This window comes from Crocodylus siamensis, chromosome 2, assembly GCF_052110815.1.
Source record: "Crocodylus siamensis isolate JL-2025a chromosome 2, ASM5211081v1, whole genome shotgun sequence".
In the NCBI taxonomy this organism is placed as follows: domain Eukaryota; kingdom Metazoa; phylum Chordata; order Crocodylia; family Crocodylidae; genus Crocodylus; species Crocodylus siamensis.
In genome coordinates this window covers 277,754,073-277,781,660 of record NC_143396.1, presented here as the reverse complement: position 1 = coordinate 277,781,660, position 27,588 = coordinate 277,754,073, and the positions used below count along the sequence as shown (strand labels likewise).

Genomic DNA, 27,588 nt, shown 5'->3' with positions numbered 1-27,588 from the left:
AACTTGAGGTCTTTTTTCAGGTGTCCCCAAGGAGTGCAGAACTAAGAGGCTCCCTAGTCGTGCCAGCTTTGGCAATTCTGTCACTAGTGGAAAGCATCTCACCCTGCTGCGGTTTTATCAGTCTCCTTTGCACTCTTTTCAAGTGTCATAACAGCACTGCTAAGGGTAGTCAGAAGCTGAGCCAAAGATTTGGTGCCGAACTGTGTTTGTCCATAGGTTAGTAAAGCAAGAGGGGAGAGGGACTGCAGGGATGTCATACTCAGGCCACACACTCAGCCGGAGGTGGCTTCAATGTTTCAGACCCTGTTCTTCAAGCGGAGGACAAAAGAGGAGGCCTAAAGCTGTCAGTGGCACAGAACGCCCCAAAGACAAGCTGGGAGCATAACCCCAACCCTCCGCTGTCTTAGTTCAGTGGTTTCACCTGAGTTTTCTTTTAAGCTTTGGGATTCACTTGAACAGACCATCGAATCGGTTTGATGTTCAGATCCTAAAAGGCAGAGTGAAGTGGGAGGTCTGTTTCTTTTACGCTGTCAAAATTCAGTGTTGGAAACATACTCCAGAGGAGTGATTAAATACCACCAATCAAAGCTGTAACCAGTGACCAGGAGGGGCTAATCATATAGGATGAGATGTAGCCCAGTGAAGAGGCCCTGTGTAAGGCTTACGTACCGCGTGACATCTCTGAATGACATCTCTGAACCCTTCAAGCAGGGTGTTAGAAGGACTAAAAGTGCTTGCGTGAGCCTTGGGTTGGCCCCCTACCACAAGGGACCTGATCCCAATTTCAGAATTTCTCCTGGAAAAGAGGCACAAACTGATGTTTTAGAATTGGAGTGACAGAAAGACAGGCTCTTTGGCTGGTGACTAGGTTGTTTTAATGTCAGGCTACTCTGTAAAGAGAAAGGACATGTTCAGTGGACAGCATGTTTGATATATGTTTGACAGAGTTTATCAACCAGATTATCAAAGTTTGGAGCCTAAATTAAAATTTCACAACATATCCTCAATCCTGAAAAGATACAAAGCACAAGCGTAACTTCATAAGTTGTGATTCAGTCCACAGAACAACTCACATATCAAGTTAAGCAGCTGCATAAGATCAGGGCCTCTGTGCGCATGTGAGTACAAGTCCTTGCATGGGGAGATCTAGAAGTTGGAAAAGGGGTGTGCAGATAGAGAGTAGCATCATCACAACACATGAAAAGTAAACTGGAAGCATCATTAATATGCTCAGGGCCTAGGGCTGGACTATTCAGTTTAAAATTGAAGCAAAAACAAATATAATTTTATTGGAATGAGATCAAAACAACCTGCAGGGCTGTGAAATAGGAGCTTCATTACCAGGAGCAGCTAACAGACAGCTGAACTGAAGAACAAAGGATAGCTTGATTGGTGGAACATCAAGGCCATGAAAAAAAAGAGAGGGTCATTAACACAACTAATTCCAAATCCAAGAGTTCAAAACCATAATTGGCCCTACTACTGGCAAACATCCTCCACCCCTATCTGGGGCTTCAGATGTTCCCCAAACCTTTGGAGGCATCCTACTTGTAGGCCCAAGCCCAGAGGCTTGGGGTTCGGATGCACCTGAGTTTTGCTTGGCCTCAACCATGAGGCCCCAAGAGGGAAGCCAGTGAGCCATGAAGTCAAGTGACTCCCTCAGCACCCCCTGACTAGAAATGCTGCTGCCACTGCCAGGCAGTTGATTTAAAACTTTGGGTGAATTGGGAATCAAACAGGGTGGCAAGTGCACTGGCTTGGATCTGCCTCAGTCCTCACATTTGCAACTCCTCATTTGAACATGCAAATGAGCAATTGGACAAATCTCACCCCGTTTGCGCACACAGAGAGCTGGTGATATGGGCAAATGTATGATTTGCACACACTCGCAACTGAGTGGGCCCTTTCCGCCTGTGAACATTGAACTGGATTACCTGAAGCTCAGACTGTCCTGTATTTCATTTTTCTAAGTAGCGAAGGGCTCCTCTTATCCTTTGGTTTAAGAATGACTTCCATTGTAGTTCTTGTTAATACAGATTTGGGGTAGGACCATGCAGGCGGGAGAGAAGGGAAAACATTATTCCGACACTGTCACTTCCACATATGCCAGCTCCAGCTGTGGATGCACGTATCTTCTGAAGATGTAACTAGGTATAGTCAGACATAGTCTGTGGTGCCAGAAGACACATTCAGTTCCTAGAATTTGTAACTTTGGAGACCTTTTTAAAATAAAGCAGTGCTTGCTTACTAGACAGATATTTCCAGGCTCCCACTGCTCTAGTATTTTTTAATAGTACCACTGGGCTGCCCAGAAGTCAGGGAATTTCAATACCCACACATCCTCATTGAATATTAATGCCAGCACCATAACAATGGTGGCTAATAATGCAGCTTTTCACTGCCATGTGAATTACACATCAATATTAATGAAGCCTTTGTTAACATTCAGTGTCCTTCTCTTTCTGTGCCTCTGCCCAGATTTTTGCCCAGCTTATGCCAACAACATAGACATAGATGTCAACCCTGTGAGGGTCCTTGGCATTTCAGAAAGGACCCATTTTGCAAACATGCACTTAAATAAAACAATTACATATTAAGTTTTCTTTTGGATTGATCATCTGGTTTTCTTCCCCTGCGCAGGACAGATGTTGCTCTATCTGTTTACTTGTCTTAGAAGGAACACATAGAGAACTGCCTTTTTCATTTCAAAATGTTATTACGAAAGGCTTTGTAGACAGCCCCTAACACAATAAGTTGCAATCGCATAAGGCTCTCATTCTTACTGAAATCAAGCATATCACAAAAAAGGCAGTGGTTCAGTGATGAGACATAAAGACTTGTAGTTCCCATCCCAGTAACAAGCGTATGGTACAGATTGCTAAGCAAGTTAATCCTGGATTTTGTTCTTCTAGATAACAGGAAATTGTTCCAGAGCTTTGAACCTTCATAGGAAATTTAAATGTGACTGCCAGAAGCATTACCTTATTAATAAAAGTAGAAAAAAAACCCACATTACTAATTATCATGAGTTTAATTTGCATTTTCTAAACATTTACATTATCTAATCTGTGTAACAGATGCCTACACAATTTCTAACTCAGCCCTTTTTTTCAAAATGAATGCCTAACATCAGTAAATAATAAGTGTTTTTTGGGCTATGCCTGTCAGATCCAGTACGGTATAGAATTTCATTGGGCACAGACTTTACAAGAAGCAAAAGGTATTTTAATGAATACCAAATGCAAACTTCATTTCGGCACAGCTGATCAACCTTGTTGAATGCTGTATCAACTGATCCCATTTCAATAGTAGATCCAGCAAGATATCTGAAACAAATTACCTCTTTCAAAGAAAGCTGCAATTGATTCGCACTAATCTAATTTAGAAGATAGTAGTATAAAATCATACTGGGACTTAATCTCATCTGAATATAAACAGTACAGAAATGTTGCTGATAAGTAGCTGATGCAATGCTTTGGCACACTAGGGGGGCTGATGCGCTGAGCCTACCACCATTGAAGAAAAGGTTGTTCAATTCCCGATGGTACCAGTAGGATTAAGACCTGAAATTGCATGTTGAGCACTGAATGTCTGGATCTCAATATCCCAGGAATAGGGTTATTCCTTGCAACAGTTGCCCTAGAAAAGATATAACTGACTCCTGTTAAGTCAGCATTCACTGTGCTAGATCAATAACCAGTCATGCCAAGCCACTATTGAAATAACCCCCAGAAGAGCTTTACATCTCATACTAGTTAAGGGGCAATGAACAACACAGGAAAGCAAACAAAGCCACAAACCTGGCCAAATACCATTACAACTTTGTCCAAAAGAATTGTTTCATTGTAAAAATAAGATTAGAATGACCTAATTCCGTGCTGGTGATAGTGAAAAACAAATGCACTGGCATTGGGGATTTTTCTGATACCTAAAAAACAAAGCAATCCTAACAGCCAGTTTTTCTGAGTATTTTCTAGTAGCAGATGCCCAGTGAAACCTTCATGTCTACCTGTATGCCTCACGCCCACCCCCAGTTTGCTTGATTTGGTTTATAAGCCAGGAATAAGACATATTAAAGCACTTCAGTTAGAGTACTGGACTGGGATTCAGCAGCTTTACTTGGACTTCATGGTTGACACCTATCTACTGATTTGGTATGCACATCTAAGGTAAGTCATTAAATCCACTCTGCATCTGTTTACACATCTGTAAAATGGCACGCTAGTAATCCTTACCCATTTTACTGAGATGTTTGAGGTTTAGCCCACTAATGTTTCCAATGCACTTTGAGGTACTGCAATGGAAGCAATGCTATAAAATTATGTTATGGTGCTTTTATTGTCCCTAAACTCCATACCTTTCAAGCGCAATAAATTCCTTTTAAGCGGAAATGCTATAATTCCCTAAGGCTGCATTATGCCTGAAATGGCAGGAAAGTTTGGTGGGTTTTTTTTTAATTAATGTTATTTTACCTTAATTTTAGGAAAAATAATATTAGTACCATACCATGAGGATCAATTAAAAGAGGGAGGGAGGAAGGGGGCGGGGTAGGGGGGAATAAATGAATTAAAATAGGGAAAGGGCATGGCTCCTTCATTTTTAGCACTCCAATCCCACAAATGCTTTATGTACATGATTAACTTTATGTGTTATTGTAGTTCAATTAACCTCAGCAGAATTAGTCCTGTACATAAAATATGTGGTTAATGTTTGCAAAATCATTACCACCTACAAATATCCACCTCTGTCTCTCCCCAGGCTTACCCATTCATACCCTTGCAAATGAATATTTATACTACTGATTATCATTAGCATATTTGGGTTCCCCATGCCTGAATGTAGGAAAGTTGTCCAAGTTTTCTGCATGATTTGAAGCAACGATTCCCCGCTTATTTAATCTGTCAAACCCTGTATGAAGTAGAATGGAGGAGCTGGTTTCTTACACCACCAGCAATGAGAAGTAACCTTGTCTGCATTATTTAAAAATAAAAAGATATCAGGTTTGTTGTTGCTGTGATTGTAATTTATTTTTCCTTGCTAGTGCTGTAGACACTTTTCTTTCCTAGTGTTTCAGTATGTGCAGACAACAGTATGGTTTGTAAAGGCAGGCACTATTTTGGCATTAACAGCTGTCCAAAACCACTTCCAGTTATAAGCGCTTCATAAATGTCTGTCTTCAGGGAGCACTCAGGTTTGACACCAATATTTTAACTCCAACTTTATTTTAGTAGCTGACTGAATGCAAGCACCCAGCAGAAAGCATTCTTCCTTTCTCTAATGTTCACATTTTCCAGTGTGCCAGTGGAAAGAAAAGACTTTCTGGATTAAGGTGCTTGCCGTCCTTCCCCCACTTATTCTCGATGCTCAAACTGCAGGCAGGATTTCATGATAAACAGTCCTCAACATTGACTAAAACAATTCCCACTTATTATTCACAGCAGTGGTAAAGCAGGATTTCAAAGGCTAAAAGATGCCCTCAATTTGCATCCTGCTTCATTTGTCAGTAAATCTGTTTGCTGTTGGGAAAGTGTTTGCCATTCTGTTCTATTAGTCATTCGGTTAAAGCAAGACTTGTAATTAACACTTGTGATAATTAGGCATTGGCTTGGTTTAGTTTGGAATCAACCTCCCTGTTTTAATTAAATCTCAGGAATTGACAAAAATGGATATGTTTTGTTCAGCCAAATGATGTAGAGTTCTTTTCTTTATGTCGCGTTTATAGAAGGCTTGCTGTTTACTACCCAGAGCAAGAAAGAACATTTCAAAATAGTTTTAAATGAGCAGGTTTCAAATAATTATTATTCTCCTTGTTATTGTTAACAGGGAACTCGTTCTAAGAACAAATCACTGGACTTACACATAGTGCCTCTCTCAATAGACGCGTTATCTATATGACAACACTAGGACAGCCAACAATAACATAGGTTACACATGACTTCATTCTTTATCATGAGGCAGGAAAAAAAGCCCACCCCAAACAGCAAGCCTACCCTAGTAAACCTGTTACGTGAATATTCTGCCCACTAGCAAACATGCAAGCCAACCCGTCATGGCAGATTCCAATTACAAGAAAAATATATCTAAAATGAATAAAACCCTTGTGTACCTAATGGAGCAATACAATAATTACAAAGACGATTGGACCATCTGTGCACCGAATTTATGTCCTTATCATGTACAGTCAGACCCTCCCCAAAACAACACATGTTACAGGAACGTACCCTTTTTCTTCTAAACAGAATAAATGTATGGCTACCTCTTTAAGTGGCCTCCAAAAAAGCTGTTTTGTTGATTGGTTTCAAAAAGGCAAAGCCCAGAAGGCATAAATAACTCTAATCAATGCCTCTGCATAAAAGGGGAACCTTTTATGGAAGGTAAATACTATTATTATTACTCCACTGGTAGTTCTCAGCATTGAATACTTTTGATAGCATGTAAGAAGTCATGGATCTGTTCCCTCTAGCTCCACAACACCTAAGAATGTGTTTGGGAAAAGCCAGCGTGGCCCACTTAATTAGCTGCAAGCACTGCTTCTTCTGTGGGGAAGCTGTCTCCAGAGCTGCTCCATCCAGGAATGCTTAAGCAGAGAAAGTGGAGAAAATACACTTTTTAATTTCTTTCTCATTTTTGGCTGGCATTTATCATTCCTTAGACTCTGAATATTTGAGAGACAATTTGGCTTCTGCTGACTCCCAGAAGAAATGAGCAAGCAAAAATAAATAAATAAAACCTTTTGAAATGGCTGCCTAAGGCTTCATACTGAATTCCCTGCATGATCCAAAGTCCCCCAGGAGGTTCAAGGGAGTGCAGAATGCTGCTCCAAGCACTTCCACAATATGCTAAATTATTCAAGGATTGGACTCTTAAGTCACCTCAAGACCCATCAATGGGCTGGGGTAGAGACCATCCTTGAACTGAAGTTCTGCGCTGCCACTGATATCCTAAATGAATGACCATACTGCACCCCATTTCTGTGAGGTAGGGGCACCTGATTCGGATGGCCTTCCTCTTAAGAAGCTAAGGTAGTCTGGTTCTTCCTGCAACTTTAGAAACAGAGTGGTTCGAATATTGGCATACGGCATGACTCTTTATTAAACAGGGATCTTTTGGGCAGCAGGTAATTTTGAAATCTATGCATTCTAAAAGTAGTCCATGCCATGCAAAAAAAGCTTGTCACCCGCAGGGCATTTATGGCAAGTCACACTCTCCAGATTCAATAGAAAACCCTCGTATGAGACATTGTGGTAAGAAGTGATGCCTGCATATGAAGCTCAGGAACAAAAGCCTTTTTACGAGACTGAAGAGTTTTCTTATTAAAAGTGCATAAAATAGCCTTATCTCACACATGTATGAGTTTGCTTTGTCCTGTAACTTAAACTCAAAGGCTGTAAACAGGTCAATGGATTAAAAAAAAGCATATAGGGCATAGCAGAACCATGACACACACACACCCCAGACTAATCTGCACACAAAGAAAGGAATAAAACGTATTTAAGCTCAATGGCAACACACAAAACAAGCTAAGGAGGGTTTTTCCTCCCCGACTCTCCTTGTAAACAATTTAAACTGCATAATGAAAATACCCTTTTTGCGGGAACTAGATCTTTTAAAAAATGTTGTTCCCTGAACTTGATGTCAGTGGAGCAGGATTCTTTATTTTTCTCATTTCATTACAGGTCTATGTGAAATGGAGCTCTGGAAAGGAGAGAGGAGATTGTGCTAAAAAGGGTGGGGAGGAAGAAAAAAAGCTGAACCTGTGAAATAAAATAGAAGTAGAGAACATACGGGGAGTTGAAATGCTGAAAAATATAGAGGGGAAAAAAGAGATAATAAATAGGAGATAAAAAGACAGGAAGAGGGAAATAGAACTTGGAATTGAAGATAAAAGTGTTAAGGCAAAAAAGGAAGAAAATGTGGTTTGAATAAGATAGGAAAAGACACAGAGTACAGAACACTATAGTGAGAATGTGAGTGGAAGGCCCCCCCAAAATCAGCCATTAAAATCATGAAAAGGGTGAAAATGTAGAATAAATGATAGATAAGGAGAATGTGAAATGAAAATGAAAAAAATACAGAGAAAAAAACTCAGTGCACATGCGTGCAGGCCCAGGACTGCCATAGCTGCCTAGAGTACAGTCTTTATACCAAGGGAAACTGATAAACTCTGATAATGACTCTTAGCATTTCTTACACAGCAGACATGAGGCAGAGAGAGAGGAAGGGACATGCCCATGGGTCTGCGCAACAGAGCCAAAAGCAGAGATCATACTGATGAGTCCCACTCCAGAGCCCTGGCAGCTGGACCACACTACTGGTAGCTGCTAAAACTCAGAAATCCTAACCCGAATTCTCAACAGCAAGGCTGGAGCATACCAGCTATGCTGACTCTTTGGGATAAGGATCAGGGCTGTGCAAAGCTTCGGTCCTGCAAAGCTCAGGGGCTCTGCAGGAAGCCAAGTGGCAAGCCTGATCTTTTTTTTTTTTTTCCCTGGAGCCATCCTGCCTACCTGAGCTGCACAGGGGCCCAGTGCTTCCCTCCACAACTGTGATGCCCCCTGGGACTGCCCAAGCCGGTTGCCTGCGGGCAGATGCCACCCAGAGGCCTCACTGCTGCTACATATGGAAGCACCAGCCCCCCTCGCAGCCCAGGGACCACTCCACCTGCCGGCAGCTCGCCCTCCCCTTCCTGCCACCAGAGAGGCAGGTAAGTTCATGTGTGCGCACAACACGGGGTATAAAGCCCCCTAAATTGAAGCAGTGTTTTTAAAAACTGACCGCTTCAATTTAGGGCCCCCGTTTCACCTACACACTCCCAGTAAGCTGTGGGGAGGTTACCTAAGTTAGAACTGAGTAAAATCTTGGTCCTCTTCTGCTCACCCAGCAAGAAAACTGAATTCCCTCTGCATGTTACTCACATTAGAAATGGCATTTTTCTTTCTTCGTCTCCTTTGCTTTGCTTTCGGGATCAGCACTAGAGACAGATGGGTTTTGCCAACTGTTCTTCATGTTCACACAATTTCTGAGCTTTCCCTTCCTGTAATTTAAAGCCACAGTTTTCTGGATAAGGATGTCATATTTTAACCTGTTTTCTCTTCCTAATGAACCAGCCCTTTGTATTATGTGTTACAGTCAGAAAAATCTGAAACAAAATTTCCACTTCTGTCTTTGGGGACAGAATACTTTGTTCTTCCCTTTCTCCCTTCCCTTTTCTGCTTCTCTTTTGCTGCCCCTGTCATGCAGTTTGAACACAAATATGTTCAAGTTTGACTTGAACTTTCAGGTGCTTGATATTCATGTGTTCATCCATGCCTAGTTGGATACGCTGCATTGATACTGAGTATGAGAAGTCCTGCCTAGTGCACAAACAGCCGGATCCAAAGCCAACGGGCAGTCTTTTCATTGACTTCAAAGGGTTTTGCATCAGGCCTCAACAGGGCACTAACTTTGCTGCATCAGTCACTGTTGCTCTACACACAGCACAGAAAATCACATTCACAGTCCCAACTTCAGAGGCTGAGTGTCCAGCTTGGCACAATGGACTGCTTGTGATAACTTACTGGAACCATGGAAATTGATGGAGGGGACATAGAGCCAATTGTCTGGGCAGTCAGGTCTCTGTCTACTCACTTGATCTGTGCAAAGACAAGTGTGTAAAACAGCAGACTGACTGAAAATCCCTGGTTCTGACAAGGAAGTTTACCAAGTACTGCAGAGCTCAAAAATGAACTAAGATGAATAGATGGTGTCTTGGCAATTTTCATCATTTTACTGCAATCTTGTGATGTTGACTTTTTCTTAAAGCCCCTGGATCTGGGATTCATGCGATTAGGTAATAGCCTCGGCTTTCACTGGTTTAAAAGAACATGTGTAGCCCTCAGAATTACAGAGAAATGTTTAAAACACAAACATCCAGGTGCCTAACTTCTTCATTCATTTTGAACTTTGCTCTCGATTTTTGTCATGCTTGAGTGTAGCAGTACTATGTATGGTCTACATGCATGGCCAAGAGAGTCAGAACCCCTCCTGAGATCTACCCAGAACTTAAACCCAACACTAGCCATGTACCTACCTACTCCTTCCTAAAACCAGTTGGACTAGAGGACACAGGAAATGAAGAATGACTGACAAATTGGCTCCAGCAGTATACTGAGTACCCAATGCAACCATCACTGGAGTGAGGTATGGATACTATTCAGATCAGCCAGTAGTTCATCACTACTCGCAGGGAGGAAGCAGAGGTGAAATGGGCATTGGGAGGTTTAGTTTTAAGTCTACCTGCCTTTTAGGACTACTCCTGGAGCTGTGTATTTTATATGCCAACTCCCTCCATTTTGCTCAGGGCTGTGCCTGAAGGCACACTCTAGCCCTGTGTGTTTATACTAATCAATGTTGATTGTATTTTCTTTTTCTTCCAGAGTGACAGCCAAGCCTCATAAAAGTCTAGCCTTATATCTCCTCCCACTCAGCTAAAAAAAAAAAAAAAGCAACCCAAATCTATTTGCAAGGCATATGTTGGAACCTAGGATTGTATAGACCAGAAGGCCACTGAGCATACCCTGCTAAGATGGATAGGTCTTTCTGATATTCCCCAAACACTGGTAAACTGAGATAGCCAGTCAGCAACATTCACGACTACAGCTAGATTAAAATGGCTTTTCCACTGCGGGAAAATATTCATGATTACAAGAAGACAAAAAAAGGAAAAGGTTCTTTTCCTGATTTTTTCCTGAATTCAGACAAGACTTAAAACTTTTTGTGAACCAACATTCCAAAAAAAACCGTGTGCATTTCAGAGAGAGAGAGAGAGAGAGAGAGAGAGAGAGAGAGAGTGTGTGTGTGTGTGTGTGTGCGCGCGCGCGCGCGCGCAGGCATGCGCGCACGTTTTAAGTCAATTGAAACATTTCATTCTGATTTAGACCCTGTTGAAAAAAATTACCATAAGTAGCTTAAATTTCTTAACAAAAAAGTTGTTCCAAGTAGAACTTTCTAATGTTTTTTGGTTTGTTTGTTGTTTTTTTGAAGAAATAGAAAAAAGGTATATTAGCCAGGTCAAAACTTTGGGCCAACATTTTCTTTTCTCAGAACAATACATTTGTCAAAACACAACACTTTCCCTAAAAAGGGTTTTGATTTAAACTCATCAGCGTTTCCCAAAAGGAGAAAAAACATTTTGTCAAAAAGTCTTCGCCAACTCCAATTACACAGCAAAGAAAGAAAAGAGATTTTGGAAGGCAAGTCAACGGCGAAGTTGGTGGGAGTTTGGTCAGTGGAACCAGGAAATGGAAAATACCAGAAAAGGCCCTAACTCTTCTAGGGGAGACTTCAGAATATCTGATCAAGTAATTGCCCAATTTTTTGGCATATATTAGGAAGTCAACCTCCTGATTTATTTGGGCCAAATCCCAAGATCAGTGCAACCAATGGAACCCTTTGTACTGAGTTCGGTTGCCTTTAGATCAAACACTAACTGAATGTATCAATGCCATTTTAAAGAACAGAGTTGGATGCTGTCTAATGACAGATACTGGGTTTTTAATTAGAATAAACTGGCTTGTTTTTAAGCTGGGTCAATTTTTTGTTAAGAGCAGACAAATCGTCACTTGGGTCCCAATTCTATAAAAGCTCACATATGGGAAGCGCCATCAATTTCCAGAGGCCTACCTGCATAAGAAAAACTAAGCATGTTATTCAGTGTCTGCTGAATCAGCCTTAATTCGTAATAAGGAGGCAAGTTAGGTGATTTAACGTTTTCTCCTCATTTTCATACCATTCACCAGACAAAATAGGGCTGTAGTATAACATGTCAGAGAAGAACTAAGTTATTGCAAGAACAAGCAACTGCATGAATTAGAACCTTATGATCATTTTGACAAGTGTTGATTCTTCCTCTTTTGTTCCTGCTGTTGTCCTCTATGGCAGGTAGAAAATGAGCAATTAAAAGGATCTTATGTCTTCCTGTATTCAATAAAAAAGATGTGTAAGAGGCTGTCATTATGTCAACCCATTTCTTCATCACTGCTTTAAAGACATGCCTTCTTACCCCCACCCCTGCCATTAAAGTGACAGAGACTAATTTCCTGCACAATCACTTCAGCCAGTCCTGAGACAGTTTGCAAGCAGGCATCTGAATGAGTTCAGAAGTTCCAAAGTTTCTGTCCAGAAAGGAGCTCAAATAAATGAGCGTTCATTGAACATTATTACAGCTTCTTGCCTATGGTATTTCCTCCCCCAAGGGAAAAGGAAATAATCTTGATTAATGACATTTAAAAAAATCATTTTTTTCTCTCAGATTCACTAATTGGTTAATCTTTTGTGACATCAAAGCAGGTTGCAACATTTGCAAAAATGTTCAATGCAAAAAGCAGATTTCCTGTGCATTTCCATGTGTGCTTTGTTTCCTGATGTAATTTCTAACTGAAAAGGAATGAAGAATTGAAATCTCCAGTTTACATGAGGAATGGCAGTTTTGAGCTCCCTATCAGACACCTCATTTTCTCTACATTAGTCACAATCAGACAGACAAGGCTCTGTCTTGTTCAGCTACATTTAGTAGTCTGTCTGAACTGCAAATTTAGATGACATCCAAATTACACAGGCTCAGCTAGTAGGTTACACTAATGCAAACTAGGAGAAGAAGAATCAAGACTATTGATTTTTGAGGTCCTTTTTCTGTCATATTCCCTTAAAGGCATTTACCAAGGCTTTTAAGATCTTCAGCATTTTCACAAAGGAACAAATTACGTGCAAATAAGACTGCCTTAATCTGTTCTCCCCTGCTCAGATTGTTCTTTCTGTACAGTCATTATGTGTTTTTTTACGCTACTACTGCAGTTTACTTGATCCACTTTCGTGCACCATGTGGTCAATATATATGTTGAAGAGTAACTGTGGAAAAGCGCATCTCTTGCACCTGCCTCTGATAATCAAAATCTTGTTTGTTAATTCCCTGCAATCCAAATACATCACATATCTCTCTGCTCATTCTTGCAGCTGTTTCAGCAATCTGATGTTGTCTTCAAAAGAAAAGCCTTCTGATCACATTTCCATTTTCAGAGATCTTGATTCTTCCAAGGAATATCCACCAGGGATTTGTAATAATTGGGCAGACAGGAAGAATGAAAACCAAAAATTATCCTGGTGCCAGGTGTAATTTTCAGAGGTACCGGTAAGTGGTCCCAGCAAGTAAAAGTTTAAATTTACCCCCCTCTCCGTCACAAATTAGAAAGTCAGTGGGTCAGATTCTTCATTGGTGTAAACCATAGCAGACTTCACTGCAGTCCATGAACATTCACTGAATGTAGTAGATTTTGGGTAGCAGTGATTTCAGCAGAGCTGTGCTGATTTACAGGAGCTCAGCATCTATACAAGTGTAAGTAAGAGTCAGGCCATTTCACTATACTTTTTGAACAGAACCGTTTTTTGCTCTGTGTGTTAACACAGGTTATCACAATGGGATACTTTTTCATTTGAAGAAGTCCTGGGGACCGTGGGAGACATAAGCAACTGGTGCCTCCTGAATCTGGGGGGGGCACCCGCAGAAGCCGCCAACGGCAGTGGCCCTGTCAAAGGAGGCACCAGCCCTGCCAATAGCATCAGTGTCAGCCGTCAAGGGGGGGACCAGCTCTGTCGGGGGGGCATGTGCACCTCCATGCACCCCTTACAAATCACTTAGGGTGGGAGTAGAAGCAATAGTAATAGTACTACTAATAATAATACCAGGTTGGTGGATTTGATACATCCTTCTGCATCAACTATCCACCAAAAGAATTAAGGAGCTTTTTCGAGATGGCCTGACTAAACAGCTGTATAAACTTTTTTAGGTATAGTTAGCGAGCCACAAACTCATTAGCCACTGCATATAGTACTGTCACTTTCTGTGAAATCTGAAACCCGCATGCTTTCCTTTTAAGCCAAGTCCTCGAGTCCATGCTTCCTGTTTTGGAGCATGATGCATGGGCCATCAGGCATCGGTGCACCCATCACTCACACTTATGCTTGTTCTTTGGTTTTTAATCAGCTTCTACTATTTTGACATCGCTTCAGCCTCCCAACTCCAGGCACCTCACTTTTTATCATGGTCTGCAGTTACTGAAACAAACTGATTCCTTTCCTCTTGTTTTGACATGCACACGAGGATCCTATCCTCTGCTTTCTGTTCTCTTGCATTTTAGTTGAGCTAGGAACAATGCCTTATGGGATTTTTTTCCCCCAAGATTTCCTCCTAGTTCTTTCAGCACTCTGAAATTTGGTGAAGTTGGCCAATTGGTTTTTGATTCCCATTCTTCCCTTTGTAAAGCAAAACTAGATGAAAGCAACATTAGAAATGTCTCTGTTATCATTTGAAACCAGTTTTGTACTGCTTTTCTGTCCTTGTAAAACCCAGGGCCTCCTATTTGCTGCCAAACTGTTATATCGTTTTTTCTTTCATCGTTGACCTCTCTTTCTGCCCCTCCTGCTCTGTTATTTTATTTCTGGCCTGTCATTTTGATGACCCCACTGAAACAAAATTGAAGTTCAGCCTCAAGATTCCTGTGACATCTTTCTTCTTCTTTTTTCAGCAAACCTTACTGTATAATTTTCCTCTTGTATGGATACTTCTCTTCTAGATGTTTCTAGAGGCATGCCCATAGCCTGACTGCATAATGTATCTTCAAGGGTGGTTGTTTTGAATAGTAGCTGTTTTTCATAAAAATTTCAAGTTTATGCAATTTCTGTGTGCTCCCATTCTCTAAGAGTCACTAAGAGATAATGCAAAGATTGAGCTTGAATTTGAATGAGCTTTAAAATGTAATTTAAATTACAGAGACATACACAGGCTTCCTCTGAATCCCCTCCCCACCCCACACAGTTTAGGGAGTGTACTTCTGGCATAGAAGACTATTGATAGCAAGAATAAAGCAGGCAGAACTGAGACATTTTAGTCCCAAGAACTTATGCTAACATGTGGCACTAAAGCCAGAGATGGCTGACACTGAATTGGAGAGAAAATGTTGCATGGATTCACTTTGTGTATTCTGGGGTCTGTGGTCAAGGCCAGTATTTCAACACTTATCCCTGTTCTGAAATGTATCATTGCCATACGAGCACAAACCATGAATGACTTCAGAACCTGGAAACAATGCCATCAAACCCAAACCAGCTGAACAGAGGCATATTGTTAGTGGAAGAACAGCCCTTTGGTGGTGTCGTTGTCTCCCAGAAGAATAAACTAAGACTAAATCTGGATGGGAATATTCACAGAGAAAGGGTCTCTAAAACACTCACCTTACATACAGTACATGTTAATAGTGGAAAAAGCATTACAGGAGATGCTGCTAGGAAATAAATTATTTTGTGGGGCCCCATTTCAGAGGTTCATCAGAGGTCAGATTCATGAATTCATTTAATTTGCACCTTAATTCACTACTGGCCCCTCCTGTTGTGCGTAGAGAAGGTGAAGGTGGCTACTGTACACGGCTTTGATTTTAACCCATTTCCACTTAGATCCAACCTCTGGCACCAGAAACTCAGTGACAAACCTTTATTTGAATTCAGTGAAGCCAGGATAAGCAACTGACACCGAGCTATAAAACAACGACTTGAGTAACTGTTCAGCGATTATGTGAGAGGTGAGGACTTTTACAGGTGATAGCTTTTATTGGACCAACTGCATGCTTGGGATAGACCAAGAGAAGTTTTTGAATGTAGTTCATTGTTGTTGAGCAATTATGTATTGCTGCTATATAACATCTTCAGAATGCTTTAAAAATGTTGACTAAAATTGCTGGAAACTCCAGAAGGAGTCAGATAAATACCATTAGTCCCATTTTACTGAATGGAAATCTCAGATCCAGGAAGGTTAGGTGATTTGTGTAGGCTAGACACTTCAGAGAGGATTACAGTGCAGTCTCCCAGCAAAGCGCTCAGATGACATTGCTCTACATACACTCTGCACCTTGCCTTCTTTACCAAGTTACTCATAACATTGAGTAGGATAATTAGCATAACTAAACAACTTGCACATTTATCAGCAAAAAGGCCCCTGCTTCGCTTGCTCAGTAGCAAAACTACAGATGATCTCCAATAGGAGTTCTAGAAATCAAGGAAACTGTGTCTTTCCATGCAGAAATCTACCAATTTAGCTTTCAGTAATTTAGCTTATAAGTCTCAGACACTGCTCTCCAGGTAAAAAGGGAGCTTGAATCCTGTAATTCAAAGGTTCTTTTGACACAAAGGCAGATGACATGCTGTATTATCCATGAGATGTCTGAACATGAAAGCTAATTAGCCTTACAGCACTAATTGGCTTTGGCCACAGGTCTTTATGAGGTTACACCAATATTTCATTTAGTATACAAAGCGTACGAATAAGACTGATCAGCTGAATTTAAGGCAAGGCACAAAGGAAACTAAACCAGTGATGAGCTGTACACTGTGGTCTTTTCCATACTTCATGCAAATAGTTACTGGAATTACAGATTTAAACATCATTCTCTTCTGTTTCTATGGTAAAATATCATCTAATACTAAGTAAACATTCACCATTCTACTTGGTAGGTGACCTTTAGTTTTACGAAGAGGTCACCTGAATCACATCATCCATATTTGAATGGTTATATAGGACTTATTTTACACAGAGCTCCCCAGGGTAATTATTTCATATCAGAGCTGGGGAAGTTTAGTATCTGTATGCAGTATGTATTTACACTTCATGCCAGTGCATTAAATAAAATTCTGTCACATTCTGTCTTTGTCTTTCCCTTTTTTCATAGATGTATCATGCATGATCTGGTTGCAAATTCCCAAGCAGCCTGAAAGCCTTTCTTCCAATACTGTTAAGGCAACCATGAAAAGTTTGGTGAAGGCATTTTCAAGAAAATAGCTATAATGCAGGATTGGAAAGAGGGTCAACAAACAAGGTGATGAATGACTTAGTATAGTGTACAACATGAGAAACCATTAAAATGCAGCAAAATAAAGAAGAATCATTTTCATTATAGCATTAAAAGGGGGTTAAAAATGTGATTGTTCAAATTTCTAAAATACCTAAAAGAATCTAATGAGATGCGTTTATTTTCATTTAGGGTCTTAGCCAAACTCCACTGAAGTCAAGTGAATGTGTGCAATGGATGTTCATTGAATGACCTATCCAAAGCACCAGGATGTATGCAGCATTACGTCAGAAGTCAAGAAACTGAGATTTAAAAAAACCCAGCCCTAAATTCTGAGGAATTCAAAATTCTAACCCAAGTGCAGGATCTCAGTTTCACGGTTAGAGGAGAGGAGGCATAACTTGAAAGCTGCATCAGTGTTTAGACTGTTTAAACTCTAGATATGGACTCATATTCAAAATCTGAAACTCAGTGAGCCTATCTGTAGCTAGAAGCACTTAAAAATCGCAAAGGTAGGATGGACCTTGAGGTATGCATCTATTCCAGGCGTGCCAATGATGCATATGTGAGGGATGACACAAGCAGGGCCAGGGCCCATGCTGAATTTCTAGGGTTGAAGGTCCATTTGGGATGTGTGCTGGGGGAGAAAGCGATGGCTGCATTAACCCTCATGCCGCCACTCACCCCACCACTGCTCACCCTGCCATTGCTGCCAGGTCTGGATCACAGATGCAGAATTTGTTGCTCCTTAACCAACCCCCATGGATGTCTAGCAGACCTCTTCTTGAGAACCTCCAGTGGATGAGATTTCACAACTTCTCTATGCAACTTCTTCCCTTAGCCTACTGCTTTGACAGTAAAGAAGTGTTTCCTAAGTGCAGCATGGCACTAAGGTACTTGAAAAGCAGTAGTATGGGCTGAGGTGCTGGTTGCTAGGGGCAACCAGGAGGGGTTAAGGGCCCACACCTGGTGAGTCAGCTGACTGGAAGGGGCAGGGCCGACTACTATAAGACCCGGGCTGGAGGCTGTGAGTGCTCCCTCTCCCTTTCCCTGCAGATAGGAAAAAGGAGTACTGCCTGAAGGTGGGAAGGAGAATAAGGCCTGACAATACCTGCCGCTAGTTACACGGGTGAGAGGTGGTATGGTCTGGAGGATTTTTAGCCAGGAGGTTTAACTTTGTGTTATAGCCCAGGGGCTTGTGTTATTGTTTTGTTGTTGTTACACCAGAGGACCAGGTGAGGCTATTAGGGGTTGAAGGAGGCCTCATAGGGGCTCCGTGGTAGCGTGGAGACCCTGGTGCCAGAGAGGGCACAACATTCAGGGGTGCACTGACCCCAGCCCTGAGAAGGGGAACAGAGGATTGGGAGGGGGCCAGGTAAGGCCGAGGCTGCCTGAGCCCTAAGGCGAGAAGCCCCAGAGTGGGCAGTGGCGAGACAAGCCGGAGAGCGCCAGTGGGGCACGGAGAGGGGAATCAACCAAACAATGTCCGGTACATCTGTGAGGCTTGGGGCGTGGTACAGGGGTGGTTGGAGCCACACATAGCCCATAAGGCTGGGGTGCACCGAGTCACCCAAGATAGAACTAAGACTGGGATCCATCAGGTCACCGTGTCAGAGAGAACTAAGGGCAGCCTCCCATAAACATTGTTAACCTCAAAGGCAAGGCAGGCGAGATGTGGGGGTGCTTTAACACCAACTTGGCACAGTAGGGGTGCTAGGGGAGATCATGGCCACCCCTAGGACCCCTCGCTGTTACATTAAGGTTTAACCTAAATCAGCTGTGCTGGAACTTAAACCCACTGCTTCATTTCCTGCTCTCTGGAGCAAAGAAAAACACTTTTTACCATCTTCATTATGTCAACATTTCCTTTTTTTTTTTAATTCCTACCATGTCCCTATAACAGGAAGCCAGGGCCTCCTGATATTTTAAGGGAAAAACCTCAGTTGGTATGTGCCCAGGCAGGTGAAGACAGCAGATTCTGGGATAGCTGCAGGGAAGTAGGCAGCTGGGGACCCATGGGCTATAAACGCCTATTGCATGGCTAGCTGCCTAGAAATAGGACTGTAGGGCAAAGCCCTGGTTAGGCAGCGAGAGCACTACTGCAGCTTGGCCAGAGAAACACAGTAGGTTGCTTTAAAGGCTGGAAAGACATACCTGTGGCCAGTCGGGAGAAACCTGACCAGAAGGGGAGGAGGCCAGGAAATACAAGCCTGGGTTCCAGGGACAGAGGGAGCAGTACAGCTTTTAACTCTATGGGCAGAATTGCTCCTGCGAGCTTAGGCTGGCAGACTGGGATGCACAGGCCATGTCATGTATACCCAGGGCTGCAACAGCTAGGGGAGTGGGAAGTGTCTTGGCAGTGGTATGATGACCCAGAGGTGAGCTTTGACTTTAAAGCAGTTGCTTGGCCTTCTGTTTTGCTTTTATACCAGAGGACCGGCTATGGCTAACAGGGCTGGATAGGAAGCTGTGCAGCGGTGCCGAGGGGCACACCAGATTTGAGCTTCGCTAAGGGCAGGGACTCAAGGGAGACAGAGGCAAGATGAAGCCAAGGGAGCCAGGGCCCAACCTCAGAGTGGGTACAAGCAGCCTGAGACAGAGGGCCAGAGCTTGAGCCCAGAGGGGATGACAGAGGCAGGCTGTGGAAGATAAGAGACAGACTGAAAGGTCAGACCAGAGTAAGTGAGCACAGGCAAGAAGTTTGCAGTCAGATTAACCTGTAGACCAAGGCTAAAAGGACTAACACCCATATAAGAAGGCAAGTGACAACAGAGTGAAACCCAAAAGGCATGGGTGTGGCTGTGGGGGAGGCTGGAGTCCATGATTAAAAGGCCTAAGGTTTAATAAGGGCCAGATAGGCACCAGTCAATCTGCTGGGGCATAAGAGATACCCACAGAGAACCATGTTGTTTTGATAGGGGACAGAGGGCCCAGAGACCACAAGAGATAAGACACTGGTGAGAGCACTCCAGGACTTAGGGGCAGCCTCCCAATCAGCATGAAAAGAACATCAAGGTGTGACAGGCTTGATAAACAAGGGAGGTTATACAGAGGACCAGAAGTCTGGGTAGGACTAGGGTGGTCCCTAGGGGGCACCACAGCTACCCAGGCCCTGTCCTGCCACAGTCCCCCTTCAAAATCTCCTTTTCCAAGCTGATTGCCACAGGGCACTAAGGTGTCTGCTCCTTTAAGGACAGAAACTGCCTAGAGAGAGGGCCCTAGCAGCCAGGCAGAAACCCCACAGGTGCAAGTTACTGAGGCAGCAGGCTAATGAGGGAATTATCCCGCACCTGCATCCAGTCAGCTGACTGGAAGAAGGCAGGGCCCTGGACATATATAAATCCCCGGGCTGGGACTAGAGGATTAGCATCTCTGGCAGCAGCCAAGGGGGAAGGAGCTGTCATAGAGGAAACTGCTTGGAGATGCTTGACAGCCTGTTCTGATCATGGTAGAAGTAAGGGGCTATAAGAGCTCACAAGTACTGGTGGGGCCAATACAATTGAGAGAAAAGCTTGCTTTCTTAAAGGGGATAGAGGGTAGACCCTATATTATTTTTGCATTGTAGCCCAGAGCCTTGTGCTTTCTGATGTTATCTAAACTGGTGGACTGGACTGAGGCTACTGGGGAGAAGGAGACCTCACTGGAGCACACTACAGTGTGGAGACCCCAGTGCCAGAGAGGGCATAGTAAGAGGGGGTGAGCAGACCCCAGTGCCAGAGATGGCACAGTTACAGGGAGTGAATAGCCCCCAGCAACAGAGGGTGTAGTTACTGAGGCCAGACTAAGCTGAGGCCTCAACACAAGACAACGTCTACATAATGTCTGTGAGGCATGGGGCATGATAAAGGGATAGTTTGGGAGGCCCACATGTAGCTCATAAGGCTTGGAGGTATCCTAAGGCACCTCCTGAGGGTGGGACAAAATAAAGGGGTCCAGCAACCCACAGGGTTTAGAGGAGTCTGTCAGGACTGTGACCAAGCAGCAACTCAAGGGCAGCCTCCCAGTTTATCATTTATATCAGAAAGGCATGGCAGACGAGATTAGTAGGCGCCCATAGGGTGGACCCATCATGGTCTCGGTGCCCTAGGGACATCATGGCCATCCCAGGAGGGGCCGTGACCTGACAGTGTTGCATTAGCTGGGAAACAAGGCAGTGCACGGAGAGGAACCCTGTGTCCCTAATTAGGGAAACAAACCTTTGGGCCAGTATAGAATCACGGAGAAGCTGAGTGTAAGGCAGAGGCTCAGGAAGAAAAGCTGAGGGTGGAAAATACCACTGTTAGAGATGGAAGAGGGGAAAACTTTAGATCCTAGCCAGGAAAGAAGTAGGGCCAGACAGAATCATAGCAGAGACTCTGGAAGTTCTGCGGCAAGAAGCCTTCACCTAGCAGTTGCTGGTAGATGAGGTGGAGGAAAAAACTGTTCATCTAGAGTGTGAATGGAAATGGTAAAGTTCCAGAAGGAGTAAGCCAAGGCAAACGTTGCCACTTTAGAGCTGCAGGTGCAACACAGAAGAAAGAAGGCAGGTCTAAGGAAATCAAGCACTTGATTGCAGCTGAGGTGGAAAAGACTTGAGCGCTGGAATGGGTCATGATGAATGAGGCCAAGAAGAGCAAACAGTGGGAGGAGAAATTGCAAGAGATGGTGTGACAAAAACAGAACCCCAGAAGAGAACTTACCTGGGGGGAAAGACAAGCAGAGCCAGTGCGAAGCCACACCGAGCCAGAGGAGCAGTGGGTCCAGAGCCGTAGCCAGAGAAAATGACATGCCAGAAGAAAAAAAAAGCAAAAAGCAGCTGACCTTGGAGGAGCTGGGACCACGCTGGTGTGGGTGCATTTTATGGCTGCGTGCTGGCACCGATTTGCCAGCCAGCTCATTGAAAAGGGAATAAAAACCCCATTGGAGAGGAGGCAGGATGGACTGGAAGTGGGTTCCCTCGCGGGCAACAAGCAGCCCAGAGTAGAGCAAAGCCCCACTGAGGGAAAGTGGTGGCAGCCCCAGGAAGGGGCTTTTGGAGATAATTCAAGCCCAGAAGGGCTATATTACTCACCTGAAGCACAGCCATGGGCTCCTGACATCTCCAGACTGGATTGGACGCACCAGGGACCTGCGGAGAGAAGGAGAAACAGCTGTCCACTCCACAGCAATTACAGACCAAGGAGAATGGAACTGATGCTGGGAGACAAGGTAACCCAGGGTCAGGAAGAGGCTAGGTCAGTTCCACTATGGCCTAAGCAGAGTGAGGCAAACTGACATCTGTATACATTTATACCAATTCAAAAGGCCAAGACACGTGTAATGGTACCATAACCAAACCCAGAAAACCGGGACTCAACATCATTGGTTGGTACTAGGTGGGATGTAAGGGAGGCAGACCAGGAGGGGCAGAATGTGCATCTTCCTCCCTACTAAATACATTTATTACAGCAAAGACATGGCAGGCAAGAAGCCCTGAGGACCCTCTGGAATCTGATGCGATAGTAGGCCACCTTTTCCCCCAGCAATGGCGACATCTGAAAGACCCATACAAACCAGATGCACTGGTGAACAGCATGGTTGATTACAGATGCAAAAGGAGATGGCTGCATGGAGGACCAAGTCTCCTGAACCCTGTATGGCCCAGATGGCGGAACAGAAGGATGTTCTACAGCAGCTGTAGAAGTATCAAAATGCATTATAGGGGCTCTACAGAAAGAACTACGGAGCCAAGAGGACCAGTTAGAGGAGTTACAGGAGGAGCTGGCAAGAGCAATACTTAGTCAGAACACCTGGTGCAAGAGTTGTGAGAAAAATTAATTGAGAGCCATACTCAGTCGGAGGAGACTGAGAAAGATATATTGAAAGAAATGGAGATAGTGAGAGTATACGTGACAAATTATGAGGCATTACAGGACCAGAAGCAGTCACTTGAAACTGAGGTAAAAGCCAGAATTGAGGAGTGTGCGGCACTGCGAACTCAGTGGCAAAGGGTGAAGATGGAAAAGGGACAACTTGGGGAAGAGCCAGCATGGTCACGGTGCCCTAGGGACACCACAGCCATCCCGGGGTGGGGCGTGACACGACACTGATCATATCTAGTTCCTTCCATCTTTACTGCGTGCCACTGGATTGCCTCAAGTTTCTCTACATCCTTCTTAAAATGTGGTGCCCCAAACTGAGGCGTGTCTAGGGCAGCTTGGAGTGATACTAGTACCTCCTGTGTGTAGAATACAATGCTTCTTCTATTGCAACCTAAAATGTCATTGCCTCTTTATGCAACAACATCACATTGCTAACGCATGTTGAGTTTAGGGTCTACCAGACCCTTCTTGCCAGAGCTACTCCTCCATTCAGTATTTATACACTTGTTTTTTTTCTTTTTTATATGTTACATCTACCATTTGTCTTTGTTGAATTTCATACTGTCTGCTTATCAAATTATCTTTAACTTCTAATCCAATCCCCCAAAGTATCTGGAACACCTCCCAGTTTTGTGTGTCTACAGATTTGATCAGAATATTGTCTAATTCAAACCACTAATAAAAATGATAAATAGTACCAGACCCAAAACAGATTACTGTGGAACTTACAACAGCAGTTTACAACTCAGCATTTCATCTTTAAAGTTAAGCGTCTTCAGATAAATCCTAGAACAGGAAAGCAAATTGCATTCAACAGTAGAGAAACATTTCTTTTCCTAAGAAAAATATAGAAAATTTTTCCACGTGATTTTGTTGTTGTAGTTCAAAAAATACTTTTACAAGAAATGTCGACACAAATTACAATCTCATACTCTTTCATTGTTTCAAAATTTCTTAAACACTTTTTTTCTCTTCTTTCTAATGGAAAAAGAGGTGAAAATGGAAAAAGGGTGATGAAGGGAAAGAAATTAGATCTATTCAAAATCAATGTAGCCTATCTGGTTAAGAGAGCCAGAAATGTACATGAAACTTCCAAAATTTCCGTGCTTTCCATCCAAAAGTCAAAAACCATCCATAGTCTATTCATACTGGTAATTGGGCTGAATTCCAACTCCAGGTTCAAAACCTCAGCAAACCTAGTGTGAAATGATGAAACATTGTGTCTCTCACTCATGGGGAGAGTTAAAGGTATGTTCCTTTATGAGTAGTCAGTAGTATGGGGTGGTGTTGGGGTCCAAAAGTACAGAGCAACCTCCTCATACACTCTACCCACTTCAGAATCTGCAGAAGGTGGTAACATATAAAACATATGAAGTACTTGGATTAAAAAAACATAATTCACATGCTTCAAGGACATACAAGAAAATCAATGGGTTTTCTACCATTGTAGCACAAGCAGAAGGAATCACAGGTTTTTTAGTCCAAATGTATCTGTCATCTTCATTCCAAATACAGTCCAACCCTGCATGATCGGCAGCTTCTGGTCCAGAGAGACTAAAAACAGCAATAGACCCAATTGCCGCAGGTCGGGATTAAGGTATATTTGCAGTGTGGCAGCTTGCACAATGCCTGCCAACTTTATGCCACCTGAAGCCAACACCACTAATCACTCCCTAAACTCACTCACAAAATTACACATACAAATAAATAAAGTCAGGGCTTTGTATTTTTATACAATGATCCCTAAGCTCTGACCTTCTCATGTAAAAACAAACCACGTGCACCTAAATAAAGTTTTGCAGCCAACAGAACATCTGGTAGATCTATTTTATATTCATGTTTAATATAGAATTAGTCACTAGGCTTTGACAAATAACGAAGAAAAACAAGAGGGAAGAAGGAAATTAGAATCTCAGTTCCCTTCTGATTCTGTGAAACAATTTGAGTTTAAGCTAATTGGTACAAATGCAGGTAAGCAATTGTGTAGAATCTTTGCTTGAAATCTCTTCTCTATTCAGAAATTAACTACACATTCCCAGCAATGAATACTAAGGGACACTAGGCTCATAAAAGACATCCACAGAATTACAAGGAAGTCCTAGTTTGGTAAAAAGCAGCAGAGCTGCATTGGAGTATAGGGGCTGGAGTTGCAAATCAGACCCTGTTAATATTTAACCGGGGCTATCAGAAAGTAGTATTTCAACGTTCTGAAGTCATTGAGTTTAATAACATTCCTTGACCAGCCTCCTCCTCATTGTAAAGTAATAGCCTTGTAGATCAGCGCTTCAAAAACTATCAGTCATCAATGATGGCATGTTCCTCTTTGAAAGTTTTACATGACTGACAGCCTTCGCCAGCAGAGACTCTGATCTATCTTGGGATATTTTATTTAAAGGAATACTTCAAGGCTGAAGAAGGTGCAGGACTGAGTGCACGTACATGATAATTGAACCCCTGAGCAGCCCTTCTACCAAGCTCTGTACTGAAAGACAGCATGCCAGAAACTGGGCAGTGTTGGCATTTAGTAACCAAAACAGCAATATGGCCATAAGCACCATTGGTAATAGGCTGTAAAGAAAGAGAAGTGGCAGCAACTAGGTTCATAGGTAGCCGTAGTAAATGATGAGGTGGAAATCATAAGATTGGAAGGGAACTCAAGAGTCATCTAATTGAATCTTCCCAACAGATACAGAATTTGATGCTCCTAAGCTACCCTAGATAGACGCCCAACCAGTCTCTTCTTGCAAACCTCTTAGGCAGTAGTTCTCAACCTTTTGGCACACCTCAGTAGACTCAAGGCACCCCTCAGTAAATGCCAGCTCTTACATTTCATTCTGTTCTGATGATGAAAAAACAATAAATACAGAGAACACAGAAAAACCACAACAGGTCAGAATGTTTTTAACACTGTGAATTTCTATTTGAAGTCTTTGGGCACATCCACACATGCAGGTATGTGTGCTTGCACCAGCTCAGATAGAAGTGGTGCAAATTTGAGCTGGGGGTTTTTGCCTCTGCAGACAAGCCTGGACATGCACTTTGGTATGTGGCAAATTGCGCCACTTGGGGCAAAATAACCCTGCCTGGCTCCTCCTGGATCTGCAGCCAGAGGGAGCTAGAAGCTGGGGCCAGCACCTATACTGGCCCCAGAAGTATAAAAAGCTGCCCTGGTAAGTATGACAGGGCTACTCACTCTCAGAAACTTCTGGAGCCCAGCCAGTTGGTACCTGGAGATACCTCCCCTTGTGGCAGCTGGATTGCTGAAGCAGCCCGGAGAGTTCCCTGCACACTCTACCCACTGCAGCAGTCTGGGAGTAGGGGCTGCTGCCTGGCTGTGACCTGCTGCCACCTGCGACAGCATGTGGCCTCAAGTCTGTGCACCTGCCAGACCCGGATGGGGACTGCATGGCCATTAGAGGCATCTGCATCTCTGGGCCAGCTGCCAGTGGGCTATGGCTGCACAGTTAGCCTTTGTGTAGCATTGCTGCTATGAGTGCCACAGCCCAGCCATTTGGGCAGCTATCACCCAGATGTTCTCAAGTGTAGTGGCCTGCTTTGAACTGTCAAAGCCTGTCCTCCTGACTCCAAGTGGCCAGGAGGTCAGCCACCTCCAGCTGGGTCCTGGGTGCCAGCTCTGAGCAGGCTCCTTTGCCCCTACCCCCTTTGCTCACCAGATATCCAGCACTAACCAGCACTGATATGCCAGTGCTCTGCCCCTGTCCCTGCCCTTGTCCCTCACTCCCAACCCACAGCCTGCCCCCAGTTGGGTCCCCTCACTCCTGATCTACAAGGCCAGGTATGTGGGTGAGGGTTTTGTGGGGGTGGCTTAGGGGTTTGTGGTTTGTGGGTGGATTGTGGAGGGACTCTGGGTGTGAGGGGTGTATGGGAGGACTGCTCATGAGCTACAGCCCACCCCCAACAGGGGCCCACAGCCCCTTAACAGGTGCCAAAGTCCCTCAACAGGGGCCACATGCTTCCCTTCGGGGGCTACCCCCATTCTCCCCCCACAGAGCCTACATGCCCCCTGCCAGGCCCCAGTCCCTCCTCCCCTCTCACTACCCCGATATCCAGGGGTCTAATTTTGCCTTTGCACTGAAAATTGGCAGCACGGAGAATGTTTTTTGTTCTCACACATGCGTCTTGCAGTTTTAAAGGGGTTTGAAACGCTGCAAGAGGCACATGTGCACTTGTGTGGATACGCCCTTTGGGTTTACCTTATGAATCACATGTGTATACCTAATAGTGTTAGCAGCATGTGACACTTCATAGGACCCTTGAAAGTATCTCAAGGCACCCCAGGGTGTCACACAGCACCCTGGCTGACAATTGCTGTTGTAAGGAACAAAATCCCACAACTTCTCTAGGCAGTTTATTCCATTCTTCTACCACACTTAGTTAGGAGTTTTTGTCCTCATATATGACTTCAATTTGCTTGGCTACAATTTAAACGCATTGCTTCTTGCCCTGCCCTGAATCAGAAAATAGAGAATTAAAAGTATGAGTTTGGAAACAGGAATTCAAAAACAGAGCTTTAGAAAAGAGATCAGGTTAGAGTGATGGAACTAAAAATAGAGAAAAATGGATGAAGAAAGAAAGAGAAGCTAGACATTAAGACAGGGAGCTGAAAAGAGAGAGAGGGACAAACTTCAAAGACACAAATCAAAGAAGAGGGAAGTCCTATTAAGTTCTTACTCATCTAACTAAGACAATATGGCCTGTTTAGCTATTTAAGGAGGGTAGGGTGGTTGTAAAGCCATTGAATCTGAGAGAGAGCTATGGAGTGATAGAAATGGAGAGAGACCTAGGATTTATACCCATGAACAGTAGACCCAATTGTTCACTGCTGCTTCTCTCTTCTGAGAGGTCAATCCAGTCCT

At 43.4% G+C, this 27,588-nt stretch overlaps 1 long non-coding RNA gene across 4 annotated transcripts in view; it reads right to left on the bottom strand.

Annotated features, from left to right (window-relative positions):
• LOC149872258 (uncharacterized) overlaps positions 1 to 27,588 on the bottom strand; it is a 226,687-nt gene that overhangs the window by 106,398 nt on the left and 92,701 nt on the right. For all 4 annotated transcript variants that reach the window (XR_016440607.1, XR_016440606.1, XR_016440609.1 and 1 more), the window contains one exon: positions 21,922 to 21,978. This is a non-coding gene — a long non-coding RNA (uncharacterized LOC149872258). The remainder of the gene's footprint in view (positions 1 to 21,921; positions 21,979 to 27,588) is intronic.